At 41.4% G+C, this 6,314-nt stretch overlaps 1 protein-coding gene and 1 long non-coding RNA gene across 2 annotated transcripts in view; one reads left to right on the top strand and one right to left on the bottom strand.

Annotated features, from left to right (window-relative positions):
* Positions 1–663: 663 nt before the first annotated feature.
* LOC113977232 lies at positions 664–2,989 on the bottom strand. The gene is made up of 3 exons (XR_003537292.1): positions 2,891–2,989; positions 2,417–2,450; positions 664–928 (listed from the first exon to the last, which is right to left on the bottom strand). It is a non-coding gene; the product is annotated as an uncharacterized LOC113977232 (long non-coding RNA).
* Positions 2,990–6,105: 3,116 nt separating this feature from the next.
* ATG7 (autophagy related 7) overlaps positions 6,106–6,314 on the top strand; it is a 107,399-nt gene continuing 107,190 nt past the window's right edge. The window contains exon 1 of the mRNA XM_027703117.1: positions 6,106–6,171. The gene's annotated coding sequence lies outside the window, so the exon portion shown is untranslated. The remainder of the gene's footprint in view (positions 6,172–6,314) is intronic.

The raw sequence follows: 6,314 nt of genomic DNA, 5'->3' as shown, positions 1-6,314 counted from the left end.
AGTCTTTTCCATACATTTTAAGAATGATGATTAGAGAGGCAACCCGAAGTTTCCAAGTAAAAAGATTGTCCTCTGATTCATTTTGTTGTGATGATGTATTTACCATATCCTGAATGTTTTCTTGCTTCTGAAATTGCTGTTAGCTTAACAACAAACTTCTGATTGCACTTGGACTCCTTCAACTGACTGTTGTCCCAAGTTTGGTACAACATTCTGTGTAATACCTTTATTACATCAGGAGCAAAAAATGGTAGTTTAATGGTAGGAGGAGAAATTCTGAAATCTATGTTCTTAATTAAAGATCCTGAGCTACTTAGAGTCGCTCTGTGCCTATTTTGTAAAGTGAATATGAGAAGACTTACAGTAACAGTGCAACACTTAGGGTAATGTGTGAATGATGCTCATAAATGCTGGACATAATACTCTAACTAAATTCAAAGTATTATCCTCTGTCAACACTTCAATGTTAATAGTTGTATTTAAAGTATTCAATATTAAATGAAGCTCTAATATACCTACATTTTAATAAATTGGGAAAATGTGTTAAAGGAATAAATTTAAATTCAGTCCATTTCAATGTATCATACAAGGTTCAGAGATGAATTGACTTTGGTTTCAAGTTGCATTTTGGAAAAACTGCATTTAGGGAACTTAAATCTAGGAGAAATAAAGGCAAAATGCAGAGACAATATAAAAGCAACAAAATTTATACCAGAATTCAGACAGCTTTTTCACTGCAGGAGGAACACCTGCAGAAGTAATAAAATACACATTCTTTTGGAGTACAGAGCAGCATCTTTTGAAACATATGCTCTAATCCCATGGCCTTGCACAAACAATTGCACAGATTCACAGCCATTATAATTTTTTTTCTATTGTGATATGCAACAGCAATTGTAGCCAAAATGGATGGTAATTTAGATGATCCCTGAGGAAATAAAAAGGCAGCACACTAAGTCAGCTACAGTTGTTAGTGCACATTGCTGAAACATATTTACCCAAGGGCTAGTCAGAGTCATCAAGAAGTCTGTTCTCTTGAACATGACAATTGTCTTTTCTGACTTTAAAGTGTACTGATACATGACAAAACAACAAAAACAAGATAATTGAAAATTTTTCTAAAAATTATAATGATCGTAACAAGGAAAACCTCTAGTAAAATTACAGAACATTCAAACACAGCATAGCTAAACCCAAGCAAATAAAGTTCCCTGAATATTTTTTATCTCACTTTATTTTTATCCATGATCTTAGTGCAAATGTGTTAATAATAAAGACAGGGGAAGTAATCATAGGCTTCTCTGATGTGATAGCTATAATAGATAATAGTAAAGTAGGAGAATTTTATTTTTTTTATAATATCCTATTTTAAATGCCAATTATCAAGGTACCTAAGAGGAGTTGTCAGTTTACTTTACTTTACTGGCTCTGGATGTAAGAGAAGGAGAGGAAAGGAAATTAGGGTAAGGAGTGGAGAAGCTTCCTACCACGTGGGGCTAAGGCTCAAGAGAGTATTTCAGGTGTGGTTTCCTGTAAAATATTTCAACGTTTTCTAGTTAATAAACAAGGTCAGAGGACACATAGCTTTAAGAGAACATAACAAGTGTCTTGGAATGTCTTGGATTGGAGTTCTGTTGTGATTAAACTGTGGTGAGAACAACCGACCCGGCTTTTCAGAGGCAGAAAAAGCTGTTCTCACAATGTTCTCTGTGTCAACGGTGACATCTGGTGGGTAATGAGTGAATTTTGGGATGCTGCACGGAATGCTGTGCATCGGGGAAGTTTGCCATTTAGTACTTGCTTTTACCCATATTATTTTCAGGAAATGTCGCACTCAGTAAAGGAAATGTAAGTGTAGGGACGCAGCTGGGCCTCATTCCATCATCTAAAAGGACTCCATTACATTTTCTGTGAAACCGCGTAATGATGCATTTTGTGAAAGCACAATAACTGAAAATGACTGAAAGATTCGCTTCAAAAATGCATTTCTAATGCTCGGATATTAATATAGAAACACTGTAAAAACTTCTGGACAGCTCTAGAGAAGCCCCTCAATTCTGCAGATTTTCCACTGTTATCAGGGATTTTAGAGGACTAGTTCCTAACCTGGTTCAAGTTCCTACAGAGAAGGTGTAAGAATATACTTAAAAATTTCAATGCAGGCATTCCCTCCACCAGAACAAGAGTTAGTTCACTTGTAAATGCCAAATTAAATTTAAATGCTATGCATACATATTCACTTTTGCTTATTGAATACAATGACAAAATTATTAATTTTCATCAAATTGTGAGTCTATTTAAGAATTAGAATATAAAAACAACAGTTAATGTTGACACAGTGTGAAAAATAACTCCTGAAAATAAGTTTAGCCTCCTGATATTGAGTTCAAAATTATCTTAAAAAAATGCTACATACCTGACACCAAAATAAATTGTTTCTCCACTATCATCTTAGAGTGTAAAATAGAAACAGGAAAAAAAAATGAAAGGTGAGATGTACATTTTACACCCCTGCACAGACATGAGTTCACATACCAGGCTACTACAAAATTGCATTTGTGATCTCCACCAGTTAGAAAGTACAAGGGATGTACATTTGTGTGTGGTAATGGTTCAAACCATTTCGACATCTGGTAAGTTTAACAGTGTCGCTATTTTTAACTGTATTTGTATCCCTTATCATTTGGGTTTGTCTTCAAAGATACCTTAAAAGGACTGCACAGTACCCACTGCTATATATTGATACTGTGTCACTTAAATGAATCCCTACTGTGTCATTAAATTGATGCTTTGAGTAAAATCAAATGCCTTTTTTTGTCATCAGACACGACATAACTTAGTCTTCAAAAACAACACAGTCAGACCTGGGAACTGGACTCAGGTATCCTACCTGGCAACTAATTTCATCCTCACTAGATATGAATAATCCCTAGATCTGCATAATCTCTACAACTGCTGTGCAGAAATCTAACTCCTGGAGTCTGATTTCAGGTACAACAGTTCTTTGAGGTAACACAAGGATGTGGGTTCACAGAAGAGTGTCCCTCTGCCCTATATTTCTGTCATTTCTTATGACCTGTGTTATGTGCTGGCAGCTATTTCATAAACCACATTACGAAACTGGAACTGCTCAAAAACCGTGAATCCAAGCTAGGTTATAGATCTGTGGAGACTGGGAACAACACTTCAGCTATTTTGACGGGATGTCATCAATACTCCCTTTAAATTTCATGTAAAAAGAGAATCATCATCATGGCTGGGCTTCACGAACGAAGATTTGAGAAGGGCTCTACCCACACTTGCTACAAGCGCACTGGTGGCTAAAAAAGGGCCAATACAAGATAGACAAGTCCGGTTGCAAAAGGCACAGTGGAAGGACTCCTGGGATAGTATCGGCAGGACATGGTTCCTTCTGCATTGTCTTTTCTCCTTGAGAGTGATCCTGTGTGTGTTCTCAAAAGAAGCAGCAGCGTTACAGATGCTTTCTGAGAAGAGAGGAGGTGGTATCTATTATGCACCATTGCCTATACCATGCATTTTCTATTTTAAATATTATGATTGCATGCAAATGCAATCTGTCAGTACAAATAAGGTACAGAATAATACAATTTACCAATGTGTTGAGACAAATTAAAATGTTTTGTAGTTCTGTTAGCAAGCATTTAAAAACATGTTTGGTTTATTTGGGACTTTTTTGTCAGTGCTCAAAGCATTGAAAACAAACCTTTAGTGTGTTACAAGGTTGTTGGAATGCTGAGAGCAGCACAAGTTGTTCATGGCCCTGTGTTGCACAGATGTGCAAGTAATCTCAGTTGTTGCCCATCAGGAGGGAGAGGAATGGATAAGCACATCCTTTACCTGCCTCTTTTATGAGGAAGCTGTTAATTTGGAGTGCTTCCCCAAGTGGACAAGCTGAGAACTAGACCTTGGGTCACCTGGTTCCCCTCTGGTTCACAAAAAGAGAATACAGAGACAAAAAAGTAATAAAATAAAATAAAATCTTTTCCAGCCTTGGGGAAGTAAACGGCAGGACTGTGTTATAAGTGTCCAACAGAGTAAAGGCATTACCAATACTAACAAAATGAGTGAAATTAGGAATTGTAGAATTTTACTGATGTAATGCAGTGGGACACAAGGTATAGCATCTAGAGTAAACTTCCAAGTTGTTTTTTTTTTTTTCAATTTGTTTTATTTGTGAAATTCTTGCAAAGTCTATTTGGCCCATGCTCCACAGCAAGGTTCTCTATCCAAACATCAGGTCTAAATTTGCATAACTAGCAGCACTGAAAATATTCCCCTAAAGCTGCCTGACTGACTGTCGTTATGCGACCTTGCCCACGCTTAGCTGGTGGCTTTTCCTCTGAGGCTTATTCCTCATTTTGAGAGCAGTTTCTGCAATATGGGTATTACTGCAGTATTGTGTGCTCTCCTCCACGGCAGACCTCAGTGAAGAAGATGGTATCTACATTCAATACCGTACTGATGGAAGCCTATTCAACCTAAGGCAACTGAAGGCCCACACCAAGACCTTAAACCATCTTGTCCGGGAGCTGCTCTATGCTGATGACGCTGCCCTTGTCGCCGACACAGAAGCAGCTCTGCAGCGTTTAACATCCTGCTTTGCAGACGCTGCTGAGCTCTTTGGGCTGGAAGTCAGCTTAAAGAAGACTGAAGTTTTCTATTAACCTGCACCTCAGGAAGTCTTCCATCATCCCCATATCACCATTGGTGAATCAGAGCTCAAATTAGTCCAGCAGTTTAATTACCTGGGCAGCCTCATCTCCTCGGATGGTAAGATTGACGGGGAGATAGACAACAGGTTAGCAAAGGCATAGAGAGCTTTCGGAAAACTCCATAAAAGAGTTTGTGCTTTTCTTCAGGCGTTTATTTCGCCAAAGATCAGTGTTTACAGAGCCATAGTGCTGTCTACTCTCTTATACGGATCTGAATCATGGGCCATCTACCGCCAGCTTCTGCAACTCTTAGAACGCTCCATCAACGCTGCCTCCGTACAATCCTAAACATCCACTGGGCAGATTATGTGACCAACAGGCAGCAATCACAAGTATTGAGGCCATGTTGCTGGAGAACACAGCTGCGTTGGGCAGGGCACATCTCAAGGATGAAGGACCAACCACCCCCTCCCTAAGATCCTGCTTTATGGTGAACTTGCCACCGGTTGCCGCAAGAGAGGAGCCCTGAAGAGAAGATACAAGGACTCCCTGAAACAACATCTCAGCCTTGGCCATATTGATCAACATAACTGGTCTACTCTGGCCTCTAATTGGGAGGTCTGGAGACACACCATCTGTAACGCTGCTGATGCCTTTGAGAAAGCACGCAGGATCACTCTTGAGGAGAAAAGACAATGCAGAAAGAACCATGTCCTGTCGATACCACCTAAGGAGTCTTTCTGCTGGGCCTTTTGCAATCGGACTTGTCTATCTCGTATTGGCCTTTTTAGCCACCAGTGCACTTGTAGCAAGTGTGGGTAGAGCCCTTCCCAAATCTTCGTTCACGAAGCCTGGCCACGATGGTGATGATGGTTTGCTCTCCCAAAAAAAGCAAGCAGCTCTGGCAATTTTTTTTTCCTTACAGGTAAATGGCATAAATTATATAAAGAGGTAATGCCTGTTTTGTGGAAAACAATACTTTGTTTCGTACTCTAGAGCTGCATAAAAATCAATATAAATTCATTAAAAGCTTAAGGCTGGAAGGCACTTCTGGGTGCCATACAGTCCAACCTCGGGCTCAAAGCAGAGCCAACATCAAAGTTAGCTCAGAGCCTGGGCAGTCAAGTGCCTAAGGATGGAGACTACAAAGTCCCTCTGGAAACCTATTCCAGTGCTTACCCAGCCACACTGGGCAATTTTTTCTCATATATACGTTTGGGATTTTCCTTGGTTTGGCACGTGTACCCTTCTCCTTCCCACTTGTAGCTGTGCATCTTTCATTAGGATCTGCCTCCACCCTCACCCCAGACTACCTCAGACCGCCATACGACGCCGCTTCCCTTTGCCCCTCCCGCTCTCTCCGCGCCTCATGCCCCGCCCCCGCCTCAGGCAGAGCGCGCCTGCGCCCGCGTGTCGTCACCGCCCTGCGCCGGCCGACTCGATCACGTGCGCGCGGCGGGGTGACGTCACTCGGTGGAGCCGGCCGGCGATGCGGGAGGTGCGGAGCGGGAGGTGCGGGGCGGGAGGTGAGGGGAGCGCGGGGCGGGTCCCGCGGGGTCTGGCACTGATCCTCCACGCCGCTCCACCGGGGTGGCGGCACTGATCCTCCCTCCCGCCTCCCGGGATCCCGGCACTGATCCT

Source organism: Neopelma chrysocephalum, unplaced genomic scaffold (genome assembly GCF_003984885.1).
Source record: "Neopelma chrysocephalum unplaced genomic scaffold, ASM398488v2 Primary Assembly neopelma1_209, whole genome shotgun sequence".
NCBI lineage: Eukaryota > Metazoa > Chordata > Aves > Passeriformes > Pipridae > Neopelma > Neopelma chrysocephalum.
This window is presented reverse-complemented; position numbering and strand designations above follow the sequence as displayed.